This window comes from Schistocerca serialis, chromosome 8 (assembly GCF_023864345.2).
Source record: "Schistocerca serialis cubense isolate TAMUIC-IGC-003099 chromosome 8, iqSchSeri2.2, whole genome shotgun sequence".
Taxonomy (NCBI): Eukaryota; Metazoa; Arthropoda; class Insecta; order Orthoptera; family Acrididae; genus Schistocerca; species Schistocerca serialis.
Genome location: NC_064645.1, coordinates 356,616,441 through 356,636,135, shown reverse-complemented (window position 1 = coordinate 356,636,135; position 19,695 = coordinate 356,616,441). Strand labels below are relative to the sequence as shown.

General features: G+C 44.1%; 1 long non-coding RNA gene across 1 annotated transcript in view; it reads right to left on the bottom strand.

Annotated features, from left to right (window-relative positions):
* LOC126416309 (uncharacterized) overlaps window positions 1-19,228 on the bottom strand; it is a 1,765,436-nt gene extending 1,746,208 nt beyond the window's left edge. Inside the window, exon 1 of the long non-coding RNA XR_007575433.1 lies at window positions 18,629-19,228. This is a non-coding gene — a long non-coding RNA (uncharacterized LOC126416309). The remainder of the gene's footprint in view (window positions 1-18,628) is intronic.
* Between the last annotated feature and the right edge of the window lie 467 nt (window positions 19,229-19,695).

Genomic DNA, 19,695 nt, shown 5'->3' with positions numbered 1-19,695 from the left:
GATGTAGACTGCTGTAGGTACTGGGAGATGAAGAAAGAAGCTTGCACAGGATAGAGTAGCATGGAGAGCTGCATCAAACCAGTCTCAGGACTGAAGATTACAAGGACAACAACAGTTACAGAAAATTATCGAACAACTTTCAAAAGTTGCAGAAAATAGTATTACAATCAAGAACCCAGACAGCAGTAATGGTTTACTCAGAGATGACATAGGTCCATCTTCAGCGTCAAGATACGTGCTGATGGAGGCGATAAAGTCGAAATAGACTTATATACGAAAAGGAAATGTCAAGCAGCTTATCGTTTTCCATATCTCTGCAGAATGATAAAGTGCCGTTTAGCTTCTGTTCTATCAGGACCAGATACGAGTTGTCGGCGATGGCTGGCAACTCACATGCAATTGTGTGTGTGATTTTGTAGGGACAGTAAAAGGCTTATGTGTTCTCGATTCATTTTGTGTCGTGCTTTCGGGAATCGGTTATAGCTCTACTGGGAGTGATTCCTCTGTTTCGTGTGACCGGTCATGAGACACACATGTGCCATGTGTGTTTGCTAGTTCAGCCACGTGAAAGACAGCGCCGTATAATGTTGCTGTGTGTTGTATTCTGTTAGCATGTGTTAATATCGCGTAGTTACTGTATGAAATCTGGTTTATTCAATGTCGTAGTGATACGACAAGGGTATAGTTTACTGGAGGAAATAGTTTGCATGTTTCGAAGAGGATAACCGAGAAGTATGCGGGTGTGTACCGTGTACAGTACTAATCACTAAATTGAGACTGGAGTCACCACCGTTCGTCAGATATCCATGGTAGCGAAATCTGCGGGCGTCCTATTGACACAGTACCAAATTTGTCCGGCTGGAATTTTTGTTTTCTATTATCTTGTTGACGCCGCATGTACGCGTTTCGGCGTGTTTAATAGTGTCGCCGTCGTTGTCTTGGTTTTACGTGTTCCTCTTGTGATTTGGGATTGACGTGTCTATGATTCACGTGTGGTCTCATTTTTGTTGTGTATTTTTAGTGCTCTTGAAAGTGCGAAGGCCTTGTGGTCGTTGTACGAACATATTTTATGCTTATCTCTTTGATGTGGAAGTCTGCATTGTTATTTAGTTGACCTCGTATAGTACTAAAGGAAGAACGGACGTGTGTTTGTCGTCTCTGTCGTGTACTTACATTAGTTGGACTCTTTAAGTTTCTTTGGTAAAGTACTACACCAAGAATGAGTCTCACTTATTGGTGATTAACCTAAGGCGCACGCTTGATTTGGAGTTACTGCTAGTGTCTGTTTAGTTATGAAGGGTTAGTTCCTTGCCAGAAATGGAGGGATTAGTTTAAGTTACGTTTAGTCCCTATAAGAACAATCGTAGGTGGTTATAACGACCTACTGACGTAGGTCCAACTTGCGCCAAGCTAATCAACGTACTAATTGTCGATTCAGTAGATTGAGTAACTTTGGGTGTGGCTTAGAGCGGCCACTGTTTGCTTGTTATGTCTACTGCTGAATGCTTGCTCGCGTTCATTCTCTGTGTTTTTTTAATGTTAAAAATTTTCTGTAACCAGATTTTCATCAATGCACCTCTGGTTTACTCTTATGTCACTGCGTAAGGGACTGCTGAAAAATAAATTTGAAGTCAGAACTTTTTTAGCTTTTCGGATTAAATTTATAACAATTCTTAAGCAATGTTTTGGTCTTTGTATTTTTTAATGTCCTCGGAGAGTGCTGTTGCGCCTTACAGTTCGACCAACCCAGTTATTCAGTAATGTGTTACAGAGCAAAAGAGCCCGGCTTTCTTGCGTCTTTCTCTTTCGGCTACCGACGGGTTGCACGCCATCGTCGTCACCCATGCCGCGCTGTTACTGTCTGTACACCTCTTCGCTTCCGGCATCTTGTTCGCTGAAGGGATTTCGGACGTCTAAATGGGCGCTGCAGCCAGCGAACTGTTAATGCGCTTTTAGAAAAGAGAAAAAAAAGTAAAAAAAGGAAAAAGTAACTTTAAAACAAACATTTGTCAGCCGTGAACATCCTCAGTTGCAAATGACCATCTCTCCACCACCCCCTTCCCACGCTCTTTGCGCGTTTCCCTTCGTTTCAAAACAGCCGCATGGCTTCCAGTGTCGTATTACCACCTCGCTGCTGCTTTGTGAATAGTTTCAACTTCTCCTCCCTTTTGCCCATTCGCTGGACATCATTTGTGGCCCCAGTAAGTACTTCGATGACCAGTGAAATTAATATCCTCAAGTTGGTACTTCCGATAAACTAAGCGGTACCTTTGACTACAGTTCGCCGGCCGGAGTGGCCGTGCGGTTCTAGGCGCTACAGTCTGGAGCCGACCGACCGCTACGGTCGCAGGTTCGAATCCTGCCTCGGGCATGGATGTGTGTGATGTCCTTAGGTTAGTTAGGTTTAACTAGTTCTAAGTTCTAGGCGACTGATGACCTCAGAAGTTAAGTCGCATAGTGCTCACAGCCATTTGACTACAGTTCTTTTGGCCGATATACGTACTTCGATCATTTTATACTACAAGGATTTACTTAACTAATCACTGAAAATGTAACCCAGTTTTCTTTTGTATGTCCTTCCCTGGCTGATTTATTGAATCACGAGTCCCAAGTTCCGATTTTCTGCAAACTGGATCCGCCAACGCTGCCTGGGACGCAATCCATGGTTCAGTGGATGTCGTGCCTCCAGTAGTGAAGGCAGTATAATTGCGGTTACTAACGACACCGCCACACGGGGTAGCCGCGCGGTCTCAGGCGCCTTGTCACGGTCCGTGCGGCTTCCCCCGCCGAAGATTCGAGTCCATCCTCGGGCATGGGTGTGTGTGTTGTCCATAGTTACTTTAACTTAGATAAGTTGTGCGTAAGCTTAGGGACCGATGACCTCAACAGTTTGGTCCCAAAAAAATTTACTAACGACACTGACATCTCCCCACCTTTTGTTTATTCCTCGTTGCTGAGCAGCTTGTTTATTCGTTTGACATACATACGAAGCTATTAAGTAAAAAGTAGATACATGAGTAGTTCATTTTTGTGTGACGCAGTGCAATTAATGGAATAGTCCAACGATGCATTGCACTCGACAGTAACGTGACTGCTATTTCAGTCTTTCCTTGTCGAATAATCTATAGCCATATTAAAGAGAATAACAAACGCAAAATATACTCTTTACATTTTCGTTGCGTTGGTAACACCGGATAGCAAGCGGGAACAAGAAAGCAAGCACCTTCGCAGCAGACAGAGGCAGGTACTAAGATAGCGCTGATCAACAGAGTACGGAGGTTCGAATCCTCCACCGGGCATGGGTGTGTGTGTTTGTCCTTAGGACAGGGCTTAACTGGCCGGTTTTGAGCGAGCGTAGCCATGTATGGAAGTGAAACATGGACGATAAATAGTTTGGACAAGAAGAGAATAGAAGCTTTCGAAATGTGGTGCTACAGAAGAATGCTGAAGATTAGATGGGTAGATCACATAACTAATGAGGAAGTATTGAATAGGATTGGGGAGAAGAGAAGTTTGTGGCACAACTTGACCAGAAGAAGGGATCGGTTGGTAAGAAATGTTCTGAGGCATCAAGGGATCACCAATTTAGTAGGGCAGCGTGGAGGGTAAAAATCGTAGAGGGAGACCAAGAGATGAATACACTAAGCAGATTCAGAAGGATGTAGGTTGCAGTAGGTAATGGGAGATGAAAAAGCTTGCACAGGGTAGAGTAGCATGGAGAGCTGCATCAAACCAGTATCAAGACTGAAGACCACAACAACAACAACAATACTCGCGTCTGCTCAGGCACGTGCTCGTGAGCAGGTGCAGGGTCGCGGAACAGGGTGGGAGGGGAGGGATGGGAAATGCGCTCACGTTTGAATAGGGCCGCAGCGTGCCTATAGAGTTCGCGCCGACTGTGTAACGTTTAAAGTACTACGATCAGCTCTAACAGTCACTTTGCTGGTTAAGAATCATGTCAAGTCGCCGTTGTGTAACCCCAACCATGCTTTCGCAGTTCAACACCCACTGGGAGGAATTGTATCTGTTTACAAAAAAAGATGGTGTTGCAAAATGTTTAGTATGTAACAAAACGCTGAATTCTTTTAGGAAATTTAATTTGCAGCGACATTATATGTCGTACCACGCGAAAGACTACGGAAGTGGAAAATGTGATGGACCAGATCGTGCACAGGAAGTTATTAAACTTAAAAGGAAGCTATCCGAAGAAGGTTTGGACGACGAAGAAAAATCAACTGAGGCAGCTCTCAGAGTGAGTTACAAAAGTGGTTTGCTTTTAGCAAAATCCCTGTGCCCCTACACTGATGGCGATTTAATAAAAGAATGCTTGGTAGTTGCAGCGGAACACTTGTGTACATCTCAAGTTGAACAGTTTCGGATTGTGCCATTATCTAACATGACCATTATGCGTCGCATACAGGACACGGCAGACGACGTCCAGAGCCAGCTTGCAAATATCTGTAAAGATTTTATGGCGTATTCTCTAGCTCTGGACGAAAGTGTTGATATCACTGGAACAGCGCAGCTTGCCATATTTATTAGAGGTGTTAATAGAGATCTTCAGTTGAGGGAGGAGCTCCTCGATATAGTAGCCTCGAAGAAAACTACAACCGGAAGTGATATTTTAAGTAGTGTTGAAGAAAGTGTTGAAAACATAGGATAGTCGTGGAATTCTTTAGTTTCAGTGTCTACAGACGGCGCACCAGCGATCACAGGGAAAAATCAGGTTTCGTTGCGCTGTTGAAGGAGAAAATGCAAAAACTGGCCGTGCCGAATGAAAAAAGGGGCGTTCACTGTGTGATCCACCAGGAAAACTTATGTGCAAAGTATCACTCTAAAAAATGTGATGAGTGTTGTTCGTACAACCAATTATATAAGGAAGCATGGGCTACAACACAGGCAATTTAAAAGCTTTATTGAGGATGTAGAAAGCCAGTATGGTAGCCTGCCTTATTACAGCGAGGTCCGCTGGCTTAGTCATGGCGAATTATTAAAGCGATTTTTTTGCCTGTTGTATGAGATAAATATATTAACGGAAATAAATAACATGTGTGTTCCTGAATTGAAAGAGCCTTCATGGAAATGTGATCTCGCGTTCTTAGCAGATTTAACTAGCCATCTGAATGCTTTGAACATTTCACTACGAGGTAAAGATCTGCTAATTACTCATTTCATAGGTCGAATATGAGCTTTTAAAATGAAATTGACACTTTGGGTGAGTCAGCTGGAAACAGGAAATCTAGCTCATTTTCCTAAATTATTATCCATGCAAGATGTTCACAAAGACTGTGAACGTTATTCACATAGTTTAGTTGCCCTTAAGGAAGAATTTGATCAACGCTTTCAAGATCTGACACCACTAGACAGTGATTTTGATCTGTTCTCCTCTCCATATTCAGCGAATATTGAAGATATTCGTCCTGAGCTGCAACTAGAAATTATTGACCTGCAGTGTGACAGAGAATACAGAGACAAATTTCAGAACAAGAAAAACATTTTAGAATTCTACAGACACTTCCCTTAGGATAGATTTCCTCGTTTGCACAAACTGGCGGCTACAATAATATCAATGTTCAGTTCCACGTATGTTTGTGAACAACTGTTCTCTGCAATAAAATGTAAGAAGATGCGCCTGAGAAACGCATTGTCTGATCGAAATTTAAACTGCACGCTGCGCCTACAATGCACAAGAACAATTACTCCGAACATAGACGCAATTGCTAAGGGCCAAAAGTACAAGATAACCGAGAATCCCACACTTCACTGACACCTTTTATTGTGTAACAGTTCACAAATTAATACGAATGTAGAGGCATACACTAAGCTAATAAAATTATGTGGCACGTGTACATTCTCCTTTATTTGTTTCAGTTGTCGCAGTAACAATTCGTGAGTGACATCCCTGCAGGTGGCCGCGGATTTACATTGACTGGCGGCAGCTGTTGTGTGCACCACGTGACTCTCCCCACTCTCCGCTCTGGTCCGGTAGTGGAGATAGAGTGCTCGCGCTGCTCCGTGCTCGCGCCTTACTGCTCACAGCTTGCTCCGTGAGCACGTATGTTGTGAAGCCCTGCCTTAGGATAATTTAGGTTAAGTAGTGAGTAAGCTTAGGGACTGATGACCTTATCAGTTAAGTCCCATAAGATTTCACACACATTAGTGTGGTGTCACCGCCAGACACCACACTTGCTAGGTGGTAGCTTTAAATCGGCCGCGGTCCATTAGTATACGCCGGACCCGCGTGTCGCCACTCTCAGTAATTGCAGTACGAGCGCCACCACACGGCAGGTCTTGAGAGACGTACTAGCACTCGCCCCAGTTGTGCAGCCGACGTTCATAGCAATGGTTCACTGACAAAGACGCTCTCATTTGCCGAGACGATAGTTAGCATAGCCTTCAGCTACATTTGCTACGACCTAGCAAGGCGCCGTATTCAAGTGATATTGAGATTCTATTAATGTATCATCAAAAGCGATGTTCTTCAAATGTGGATTAAAGTTAAGTATTCCAGAAGCTACGTACTTTTCTTTGTAGCATTCATTACGTATCCTGTTTCAGACCTCACGCCAGCCTGCGTGAGTTTAAGCGCGTGCCTTTCGGCTTCCTCTCATTGTGTCTAGGCTGTCTTGTCTAGACACAACAATTAGAACATCAACAGAGCGCAGTGCGAAAATTCCTAAAATGCCCTTTCATAGCACTCTGCGCACTTCTCCTTTTTGGTGACTTTTTATTTTCGATTTTACTTATTTTTTGCCTCTGCTTACTTAATCTTCCTGAAAATCTTTAAAATATATTGAAATTACAGTGTTTGTATTCCTAAGCCAGGCCAATGCCTTCCACATGCCAGAAACACTTTGCTGTTGCTGAAGACAGTAGATAAATCAGTCCGTGTTATTTGCAATTGCAATTTTAGGGGGCCGAAAGTACGGAGGTGCAGGAGGAGGAGGAGATTACAGTTTAAAGACCTGGAGACATCGAGGTCATTACTGACGGGGCACAAGCTCGTATTAGGAGAGAATGGGGGAGGAAACGGGCCGTGCCCTTTCAAAGGAACCATCCCTGCATTTACCTGAAGCGATTTAGGGAAATCACGGAAAACCTGAATCAGGATGGCCGGACGCGGGTTTGAACCGACGTCCTCCCGAATGCGAGTGCAGTGTGCTAGCCACTGCGTCCCCTCGCTCGGTGCCTTGTTATTTGGCTGGCACTAGTGAATGGCTATAAACTTGACAGATTGGCAGTTAAGACTGAATTTTTGACCACTAAGCTTCGCCCACTACGAACGCACCACGTGCCGCAGCGCTGCGCTCGAACGCAGAATTGCAGATCAGCACAGAATTGCGCAGAATGGAGCAGTGTGTTCGTAGGTGCGCAGTACTGTTCCAGAGTGACTGTGCGTGCGCGAAAATAAATAAACGAGAAATGCCGTCCAAACAGAGGGCACGCGAACAAATAACTTCCTGCGATGTACCGACAACGCGCGAAACTTGTTCGCTGTAGCGCAGAGGGGCCCAGAGCGACGCGGTTTGCCGTCCACACTGAACTGCTTTTCTTGGTTTTGCGCGCGCGGCCGGTGTCGACGCGGCTTTAATTATCTGTTTTCTGTCAATGATATTAAAATATTTAAAAATCAGATTTCGTTATTGTTTGTGTGGTGTCACCGCCAGACACCACACTTGCTAGGTGGTAGCCTTTAAATCGGCCGCGGTCTGTTAGTATACGTCTGACGCGCGTGTCGCCACTATCAGTGATTGCAGACCGAGCGCCGCCACATGGCAGGTCTAGTCTAGAGAGACTCCCTAGCACTCGCCCCAGTTGTACAGCCGACTTTGCTAGCGATGGTTCACTGACTACATACGCTCTCATTTGCCGAGACGACAGTTGAGCATAGCCTTCAGCTACGTCATTTGCTACGACCTAGCAAGGCGCCATATTCAGTAATTAGAATGAATTCTGAACAGAAAATATTGTGAATCGTGTACCGTCAAGAGCGACGTTAATCATTAATGGATTAAAGTTAAGTATCCAACTAATTACGTCCACTTTCTGAATTCTAATCCCTTGTCATGTTCCAGAACTCTCGTCAGTATAGTTCTTCCCTCTTCACGCCAGCCTGCGTGAGCTAAGACGCGTGCATTTCGCCCTCTTCTAGTAACACGGTGTTGGCTCTTCTGCCAACACAACAGTTAGTATAACAACTCGTGTGTAACCCAGAATAACTAAAGAAACGAGAAAGAATTTAGCTAGTAAGGATTTGGAAATAGTGTAGATGAACTTAGTTAATAATTAGAGTTGTCGTAGTAGTTACTGAATTAGCTGTAAAGTAATACTTTTCCGGAACAACTTTAAAATAACTTCGTCATGCGAGGGGTGTTCAATAACTAACACAACACGTTTTCGTCTCTGCGAATTTCGGCTGAAAAAAATCCGGAATTTGCTGTGGTAAATCGTGGAATATTCTCGTTTCAGATAATTTTAAAACCGGGAGAACCACAGCTAAAATAGTTATACATGACTGATTGACAATTCATACGGTAAACAGTTTTTAATGCAGGCGTTGAAATTATTGAGTATAAAGCGGAATGAAAAGTCCAGTAGTCCGCTGGAGCTGTATTTATTCAAGTCAATTACAGACCCACACAACGGTTTTCGCAACTTGTAAGTTACATCCTCTGGTGTATACAAATGTTATGTCATATGGTGTGGAGAGCAGTTACAGAATGCTGCAGAGCAACAGTTGGCGTGGGTAGGCAAAGTTCTCAGCCTCCCTCAATTGATTACAAAAAAAAAAAAAAAATCATCATTCATAAAAGAAACCATCATCTATGACGAACGTCATGTCTGTGTTAAAATCACGAACTGTCGTCACTTTACTTATTACAGTTTGTTGTTACCGGCCTATATCTGTTGCTTGACATCAAGGTCCCTTGACAGTCTTCGTGGAAGCAAGGCTGTGACATTGTTCGAGCTCTTTCCGGCAGATCTGGCACGTCTCCTTGACCAGAGTGTGCCACCATTCTCATCGTTAGAGAATAAATGAGCACAGCATTTGCGTCGGTTCCGTTCAGATATCAAATGATGAGACACTGAGGCGCCACCTGTCCAGGATGTCAACGTTCATTGGTTTTGTTCCAAAATTTGGTGTACCCAATGGAACTGAGTCGCCCCACCACTGCGCTTGACCATACCAGTGCCCCCGTATTCTTTCGTCAGGTGATTTTATACCCAATAGAAGTTTTTGCAGGATTCCCCCAATTTTTCATGAAGCAAGCGATATTATCAACACTGAGTCATTCAATCCGCACAGACTTTTTTTTGAAAGTAGGTAGTTTTGGATGGAGCTCGAGCTTTCATGGTTATTTAATCACCATCCACTATGGGGGTCATTCATACCAAAGTCTCGATTTAGTACTGACGGGTGTATGGTTTGCTGATTTTGGGGAAATCTGTCGCAATTACGGTAGCTCATTGTAGTCCCTGGGAAGTTCGTTACTTGCTCACTTTGCCACGGGACTTGTTTTGCTTGTTTTGATTATAATTTGTGGAAATGCTCCGTATCGGTAACTTTGGTTTCGCGATGTACCCAGATGAACAGATCATGTTACGCTTCCTTCAAACTGGCTTTCACATCTTTTTGGTACCTCCCCGCAGTCTTAGCATGTACTGTAGTTTCATATCAGAGAATTATTTTCCATGTTAACTATTATTATAATTTTGGTCAGTTATTAAATTGAACAAATATCTGTTAATCTCAGTCTTGACTTAGATTCCAAGATCTTTTACATTGCCCTACAGTGTTTCCATAGTAAGGAAACCGACTGATAATAAATACAACTTCGTAGACACCTAAGCTTGATTATCTCACTGCGATGGCGTTATCGCTCTTCACAGTGACTAAACTCCATGATCAGTTATTTTAAGAGTTCTGAAAAAATGACGAGCATTGCACTCGACCGTCACATTCGATCAACTCAGTAATTAAAACAAAACAGAAAACTGCACTGATTGACTATATCGTCTTTTCTTGGTAGAATGCTTCATACGTTATGACTGAAAACACACACAAAACTCGTACAATATTCTAAAGTATTTATTATTTCATCAACCGGTTTACGGCTGTTGAGCCATCATAATCCCAGCTGGCTCACTTTCTGTTTATTCTCGCTAGTATACCTTATCTCTTGATAATTCAGAAGCTCTTAAAGACAAGATTATTTTGTTCGGCGGCACGTTTGGAGCCTGCCACCAAAGTTCATTGACCAGTTTATTTTCTTGTATGAACAACTGTTGTGATTTGTATATAGTTCATTGATTAATGAGTCACATATTTTATCTTAGCTAAACCTTACACGGCATTTACATTGGAAAATCCCTTTTGTTTTATTCCTAAACCTAACATCAACGTTTTTCATCTCTACAAATGAGGGTACTCTCAAGATGCACTAATTTCAAACCTTTGATCCAAAAAAAAAAAAAAAAACATCACTGCACTACATTCTTATCTTTCAACCTGATGATGGCGTAATAGATGAAAACGGTTTTCTGAAACAAATATACTACTGGCCATTAAAATTGCTACACCACGAAGATGACGTGCTACAGACGCGAAATTTAACCGACAGGAAGAAGATGCTGTGATATGCAAATGATTAGCTTTTCAGAGCATTCACACAAGGTTGGCGCCGGTAGCGACACCTACAACGTGCTGACATGAGGAAAGTTTCCAACCGATTTCTCATACACAAACAGCACTTGACCGGCGTTGCCTGGTGAAACGTTGTTGTGATGCCTCGTGTAAGGATGAGAAATGCGTATCATCACGTTTCCGACTTTTATAAAGGTCGGATTGTAGCCTATCGCGACTGCGGTTTATCGTATCGCGACATTGCTGCTCGCGTTGGTCGAGATCCAATGGCTGTTAGCAGAATACAGAATCGGTGGATTCAGGAGGGTAATACGGAACGCCGTGCTGGATCTCAATGGCCTCGTATCACACTAGCAGTCGAGATGACAGGCATCTTATCCGCATGGCAGTAACGGATCGTGCAGCACGTCTCGATCCCTGAGTCAACAGATGGGGACCTTTGCAAGACAACAACCATCTGCACGAACAGTTCGACGAGGTTTGCAGCAACATGGACTATCAGCTCGGAGAGCATGGCTGCGGTTACCCTTGACGCTGCATCACAGACAGGAGCGCCTGCGATGGTGTACTCAACGACAAACCTGGGTGCACGAATGACCAAACGTCAACTTTTCGGATGAATCCAGGTTCTGTTTACAGCATCATGATGGTCGCATCCGTGTTTGGCAACATCGCGGTGAACGGACATTGGAAGCGTGTATTCTTCATTGCCATACTGGCGTATCACCCGGCGCGATGGTATGGGGTGCCATTGGTTACAAGTCTCGGTCACCTCTTGTTCGCATTGACGGCTCTTTGAACAGTGGACGATACATTTCAGATTTGTTACGACCCGTGGCTCTACGCTTCATTCGATCCCTGCGAAAGCCTCCACTTCAGCAGGATAATGCACGACCGCGTGTTGCAGGTCCTGTACGGGCCTTCCTGGATACAGAAAATGTTCGACTGCTGCCCTGGACAGCACATTCTCCATATCTCTCACCAATTGAAAATGTCTGGTCAATGGTGGCCGAGCAACTGTGGTATCGTGTTGAAGCTGCATGGGCAGCTGTACCTGTACACGCCATCCAAGCTCTGTTTGACTCAATGCCCAGGCGTATCAAGGCCGTTATTACGGCCAGATGCACTGATTTCTCAGGATCTATTCACCCAAATTGCGTGAAAATGCAACCACATGTCAGTTCTAGTATAATATATTTGTGCAAGAATAACCGTTTATCATCTGCATTTCTTCTTGGTGCAGCAATTTCAGTGGCCAGTATTGTAATAAATCTTGTAGAATATTACACTACAGTTGTGTGTGCTTTCGTTCATAATGTAGAAAAAATGTCTGTTAATCTTACTTTTGGCTTCGATTCCAAGATACTTTAATTGCCCTACAATATTTCCGTCGTTAGGCGGCCGGCTGACCATAATCGTAGCCTAGTGCAGACCTAAGCTTGTTGTTCTTGAAACAGTCTGTAGTCGATTTCATAGAGTGTTGCTTTCCTCCAGCGTTCTAGGCGCTACAGTCTGGAACCGCGCGACCGCTACGGTCGGAGGTTCGAATCCTGCCTCGGGCATGGATACGTCTGATGTCCTTAGCTTAGTTACGTTTAAGTAGTTCTAAGTTCTAGTGGACTGATGACCTCGGAAGTTAAGACCCATAGGGCTCAGAGCCATTTGAACTGCCAGCGTTGAGTCGATTGCCATGAGGTAAATGTAAATGTCGTGTGACTAGGGCCTCCCGTCGGGTAGACTGTTCGCCGAGGTCAAGTCTTTCTATTTTACGCCACTTCAGCGATTTGGGCGTCAATGGGGATGAAATGTTGATGATGATTAGGACAACGTAACACCCAGTCCCTGAGCGGAGAAAATCTCCGACCCAGGCGGGAATCGAAGACGGCCCCTTAGGACTGACATTCTGTCGCGCTGAGCACTCAGCTACAGGGGGCGGACTTTTTCCAGGTAGTGGTGGGAGTGAATCGCCGTAGCCCTTAGCCCTTAGGGGGAAAGACAGACCGGCAGGTGGGCACTTGTGGCGCGGGCAGGCAAGGGTACCGATTAACACACTGAGCGGCTTACTGCACTCCGCTCCAATTTCAGTTTACGGATGGCGCTACCTGGCGTGGTACCGAAGTGTACTTTCACAGTCGTGATACACAGCAGTGGAGATCGAGCTAGTGTACGCATGCATATCTAATGACAGTAGTGTCGGAAATGTGACGTCTGGAAGCTATGTTAGCGGAAGAGTACTTGCGCAACTTGAAGTGTTACTGACCATTCGTGCACGGGCTTGCATGGAGACGCGGCACCCGATATGTAGGAAGATCCACGTTGCAGAGAGTTGAGTCGGCCTTTGTAACCGCACTGGGGGGCGGCAGTGTGTCGCTCGCAAAGCGGTGTACGGAGAACGCTAAGCGCTTCTAGTTGGTGTCACATTGGAACGCGGTTTGGCGGGTGGAAAATCATTCTACGAGGTTGAATGAAGGTCATCTGCACTCCGCCATGTTAAGGGTGAGCAGCTAGAAATCTATAAAACTTTGATCAGTGCCCGTGCTTTAAATACTTCAGTGGGTTTCGCCCTATGCCCAACAGCATTCACTTCTATTAGTTTTATATGAATACTGTATGCCTACGTGTATCAGCTGATGTGCTGAGTGCACTTGAAAGAGTGGTTTTATTATTGTATACCTGTTACAGAGTTTTGAAGCTGTCTTTACGTGATTTAGATTCTACTAAGGTATCTACTGAGATTGTAGAAACGATTCTTAACCACTTATTCCAATTCGCAGTCGTTGTCCCATTAGCTTACGGCAATAATCGTTCGGAAACTGTTTTTGCTACAGGTTGGCTACTGCTAGACTTTTTTTTCGTACAAGTAAATAACTGCTGAATAGCTGTTATGGCGCCACTATCTGACGCCGTGTATCTTTTACAAGAGCCGGTGTTAAGGAAATGTAATGTTTCATAGAATTTTTCGACCTGCAAAAAGTGATGTTAAATGGTCCAAGATGTTCGAAATTCTGACACAGAATTGTAGTCTTTCGCCCCTACTATTTAATCTATACATCCAAGAAGCAATGATGGAAATAAAAGGAAAGTGTAAGAGTGGAATGAAAATACAAAGTGAAATGGTGTAACTGATAGTATTCGCTGATGACTTTGCCATTTTCAGCGCAAGTGAATAAGAATTACAGGATCTGCTGAATGGAATGAGCAGTCTAATTCGTACGATTGGGAATAAATCGAAGAAAGACGAAAGTAAATGTGAGATCAGCGAGAAACTAAACATCAAGGTTGGTGATCACGAAGCTGGCGAAGTTTCTGCTACCTAAGTAGCAAAACAACACACGACGAATAGAGCAATGAGGTCATAAAAAGGGGACTAGGACTGACAAAAAGGGGATTCCTTGCCAAGGGTAGTTTGCTAGTATCGAAAATAGACCTTCATTAGAGGAAGAAATTTCTGAGAATATATGTTTGGTGCACAGCATCGCATGGCAATGAAACATGTACCATGGGAAAACCGGAAAAGAAGAGTTTCGAAGTGTATGAGATGTTGCAGAAGCATGTTGAAAATTTGGTCAACTGACATGGTAAGAAATGAGGAGGTTCTCCACAGAATCGCCGAGGAAAGGAATGTATGAAAAACACTGACAAGAAGAAGGGACATAATGGTAGGATATGATTTAAGACATCCTGGCATAACTTAGTGGTACTAGAGGGAGCTGCAAAGGGTTAAACCTGTACAGGACGACAGAGATAGGGATATATCCAGCAAATAGTGAGGACGCAGTTCGCAAGTGTTACTCGGAGATGATGAGGTTGGCACAGGAGGGCAATTCGTGGCGGACCGCATCGAACCAGTAAGAAGACTGGTGTCTCATAGAAGTGCTTCTTATACACAAAATATTTATTATTAATAACTGCTACAACTGTTTATTACAGACGTCGAACTCGGGGCGGGTTGTGAGGGTCTTAAAGTAACTGCAATTTCTTGTTATTTTTACGTTCGTTTCCTGTTGTACAACTTCCCTGTGTCACTCTGTATTGAGACTGCTCATGATGCAGCAGGCGGCCGCTATTGACACAATACGGTTCCTGGGGCGTGTTGTGGTCGTTATGTAACAGATGGCTGAGCAGCTTTGTAATTAATAATGTTTTTCAGCGGCAGCTGTTTATTTAATGCAAAGTTTTTGTATGAAGTATTGTGAATTTAATTTTTTTGTAGCCTCTGGTTTCTAATACTAGCACGCCCGAGTATAAACGTAATTTAGTTCCTCCTCTTGTGTTCATCATTGTTATTGGACTATATTTTAGTTGCTTTAAGTTCAGTGCTAAATTAGTAGAGATAAACAGCTTACTCTCAAGGAAGTTTTCTGTTTTAATGCTCTACTTTGTTGATGAGAAGGGGGAAGGGGACTAGTTGGGTTCTCACTATGCACAGTGGACAAACTCAACGATCAGCAATTTTAAAAGTTCAGACAAAAGAACGAGCATTGGACTTGCTCGCCATGTATAATCAAAGATTTGTTTTATAACGAACATTGTACTTACACTCCTAGCCTCTGATACGGAAAACGGACTCAGCTTTCAATAGACCACGTGAGAACAAGATGGGAGTTGCTAAATCACAGGCCAGCCGCTGTGACCGAGCGGTTCTTGGAGCTTCAGTCCGGAACCGCGCTGCTGCTATGGTCGCAGCTTCGAATCCTGCCTCGGGCATGGATGTGTGTGATGTCCCTAGGTTAGTTAGGTTGAAGTTGTTCTAAGTCTAGGGGACTGATGACTTCAGATGTTTAGTGCTTAGAGCCATTTGAACCATTTGGGCTAAATCAGACGCCAGCTGATGGAAAATTGGAACTTTTCAGCCTGCATGAAGACTGTAAGGTGTGGTCAAAAAACTTCAGTCAGCCATTGCATGCAATTGCAAATCAGGCCCGCCAATGACAAACCCAATTAGCAGTCTGTGAGCTACCTGGTTAGTGCAGTGTGGTTCTGACAATAAGAGAGAGAGCGAGAAGTCAGTGAGTCAGAGAAAGTGAAGAGGCTACAATGGAACAGCAAGCTTGCCTCTTTTGCCTTTTGGAACTTTGTCAACCTGCTGCCTACTTTTTCTCTGGACTCAGAGTTGGATCCCCTTTTCCAATGTCTGTCATTACTTGTTAGTGATTTAATCTTTTCCCGCTCCAGATTGAATGGATTTACCTTGGGTTGCAGTGGCCGTGACTTCATGCATTAGACTGCACCTTACGTTTTCCTTACTTAACATCCACCTCCGAAAACTGAAATACCGTCGCTTCTGCGAGATGAAAACCAAGAGAAACAGCCTCTCGTTGAGCAGACACGTGAACACCACGTGGGCCGCCGAGCACGCCACCTGCGTACGGGAGATTACGGAAGAGGTAATAAGGCTTGCTGGCAGTTAATACGGAAGCCACGCACGCCCTCGCTTCACAGCTGCTAAACACAGCAGATGAAAGATGCCCGCTGTCATCTCGCTGATACACATCTACGGTACAATCGCAGCGCAGAAACCTCGTATCTGTCACACGCATCTTCATGACGTAAAAACTGAAATGTCATGTGGAGAGATGGTAAATTCCCTACTTCTACTTTAACAGTTTCTAAGCCGTGACTTTGCGCAGGCAAATCAGCCCTGAGATTTATCTGTATTTATTATATGAAAACAATTGTACATGCTTTAACAAATTAATTAATTTGTTTGACTTGTCACCCAATTCCCTATTTAATTCAATACTCTGGCGTTCAGCACGTGGGGCCTTTCATTTGTTTCGAACCGCCTTATCTAATTGCTGTGTTACCTACTAGTTAATATTAGTTTTCAATCAAACATTTAGTGTGTTCAGTTTCCAAGTAGATTAGTTACTCTATGAAGCGTTTTCTATTTTATATTGAAATGATTGTGGAGGAGACTACTTCAGTGAGCTCGCTTTCAGGTATTGGTTTTGTGTCCAGTTTCCATTATCCATTGCTAGCTGTTACCTGCGGATGCACTTGCATATCAGTAGTATTGTAATGATGAGTAAATAAGCTATTGTACGTGCACTAAATAATGTCAGTTGACATCTTATGTCTGCTTGTTTAGATAAGCATGTCTCGTGAAGTGCGTCCTCCCGGCTTTCCCCCGCGCTCCCCACACAGCGCCCAATGTGTGACGCGTTGCACCCGAGCGATGCGTGCAGAGGAGGTACATGGGCAGGCAGGGGTACGCATTTGGCATTTTTACATCATCCAATTGAAGCAGCTATACATTCTCCAACGTGTACACTATGCAGCAAACATACCAGTTTTTTTGTCGTGGTTTATGTTCATTAATGTTAGAAAAGGAGTTACCATAAATTCCACCCTTATTATGGGTCTCTCATTTTCTTTTCTTTCCTAAAGCAGTCTCTCTTTTTCGTCATGGCTCAAGCTGTCTCCAAATCAACTTTCATCGCAGTTAGTCAGTGGTTGAGTCGGGAAAACGTAACAGGGTTAATTTAACATTTATAACATAGTATGGAAGTACTTTGATGGTTGTATAAGCACTGTACTCATTATGATGAGTCGTATTACGTACACGATATCAACCACTAAAAGCAGTTTTGCAAATACGATACAATTCAAAAGTCAAAAAGTAATACTTTTTCGGAGAGTAAATATTTTTTCCTAATTCGCATAATGTTGTGAAAATCAATAAATATCTTGTACTATGCACTTTCTAAAGTATCCAATGTTCCTTCTCTGCGTTCAAGCTATGTCCGTACCAAATTTCATCAAATTCGGTTCAGCATAAGAGGCAAATTCCCTTTCGCATTTATTAGTATGGATAGTACGGCAGGAACCTGCCGAATTTATTGCCTTGAAGCAGTTTCTTGAGTGTCCCAGGCGATGAGATCCTACTGAAGAGGAAAATATTGCGTCGTTTCTCCTCCGGGACAACTCAAGGGATGGAAGAGGCAAGTCTATGACCTGAAATAGTGCCAGAAATAATGGGAAACGACGTAGATCCTGGGCTGCAAAAAGATCTCTTCCACTGGGTCAATACTTTAAGTACACTATTAAATGTTCAGAATCGCAAAAGAGAAAAACATTTGCAGCTGTAATTTCTTTATTTCCTCGTATACCAGTAGTCTCTGATACTGTCTACAATTGGATTAGTTTCACTGCTACGTTGACTGTCACTCTTCACATTTAGATTTCTGTATGGGTTCTAAATCAGTTGAACTGTTCATCACAACAAAGAATTAGAGGAAAACTGAATATGAAGAACGTCGTTTAAAGACATGAAAATGACGTATGGTATCTTCAGAATCAATAATCGAGATGTATACACTAAATTTACATAGAGATGTATTCATTAATTTACTCGATGGAGATGCGGAAAGTTCCTTTAATGTCACTACTGTGAGCAGGAACAGTTCGTGTAGAATAACAGCTTATAATACATCCAATAATAAATTCAGTGTATGAATATGTTGTCAGACAGTTGGCAGCACTGTTGCGTCTGCACCTACGGCTGGTCAGCTGTCCCACGTGACTATTAACAGCTGATCCTACCACGTGGTTCCCTGCGTGCCTCTCATCTCGAACTGTAGCAACAAAGCGATTATGGTCAAAAGCATTGTGTATGCGTCTTCAACTCAAGGGCATTGTTACACAGGAAACCTTCGGGGGGGGCTCAGTGCACTCACACTAAGAACATGTCTATCTGCAGTAAACTTTGAAGTGACATTCTGTATCTATATTTTCGTAGGCGACCAGAAGCAACTGGAAAAAGGAGCATAACGCTAGTATGTGATGAAAGATGGATGAAAGTCGGGAACGGAAAACAAATCCCGGAACAATATCCAAGGCTTTTCGTTTTGTTCTCTCGGATTCAAATGAACAATACACGCACTGCCTATTCTGTAAAATTATTTTTGTAAATATTAATTCAACCAAAAGTAGAAAAGCAATATCACACTGCAGGTATGAAGTGGTATCGACTGACTGTACCTTTGGCTGCGTGTTGCGGATCTCGGAAATCAACTGCCCAGCAGCAAGAATTCATAGAAGGAAGGAAGGAAGGAACAGGCACTGATATTTCCACACGCTTATTCAGTAAACACTGCTGAAACACATTCACTCGAAAACACCTGTGGGGTTTGCTTCAACACAGCACAGGCTTAACAATATTCTTCTCTATTTTTTTTCTCTCGTCGGTCACAGCTGAAGCACTTTCCCTTGTCGTCTTTTTTCTGTTTTGTTCAATTTCGTATTGTTTTTTTACCCCGCAGTTTTCTCCGCGGAGCGTATTTACACGGACAGCCGGGTGCGAGAGCGAGCAGCTACACGGCGGAGTATACCTCTGATACCTGCAATTTTGTTTACAAAACCGAGCGGCTGCGTCAGTGGCGGTGGTAGAGGTAGCGGCGGGAAGGTACGGCAACAATAACAACACGCAGCAGGCCGGCGGGGCGTGTGACAGAGACGGAGCGAGAGGGACGCCGCTGCAAAAACAAAAGACAACGTAAACGGACGGAAACGAAACACCGCGAGGAGAACAGAAAATAAAAGTAAAAGCGAGAGGGAAAGCGCGGGGCGCGACGGCGCGTGCGTCGGCGACGATTTGGCCACTGGTGGGTCTCGAAATTCGGGCAGCGGCAAGGCGGTGCGGCCGGGCTGGCACCGCTCGCCGGCCGGCTGTTTTCGGAGGGGAGCGACAACAGCGCGCCACGCGGCCGCGTCCTGCAACTGCGGCCACTCGCGGCTGCTCCGCAGGCGGCGTCCCCGAGGCAGTGTTACAGTGTTAAGACTCGACACACGCAGCAGAGGTTACTGACGCAATGAATTTTACAGTGATGACGGCGATCGACAAAAACCTTCCAAAAATATCAGACGAACACACCTTGTTGAAAACGTGAAATCTGTCCACAGAGCAGTAGGCTACTGAGACAGTGATCTGATGGACCTCGCCGGCCGCTGTGACCGAGCGTTTCTAGGCGCTTCAGTCCGGAACCGCGCGTCTGCTACGGCCGCAGGTTCGAATCCTGCCTCGGGCTTGGGTGTGTGTGATGTCCTTG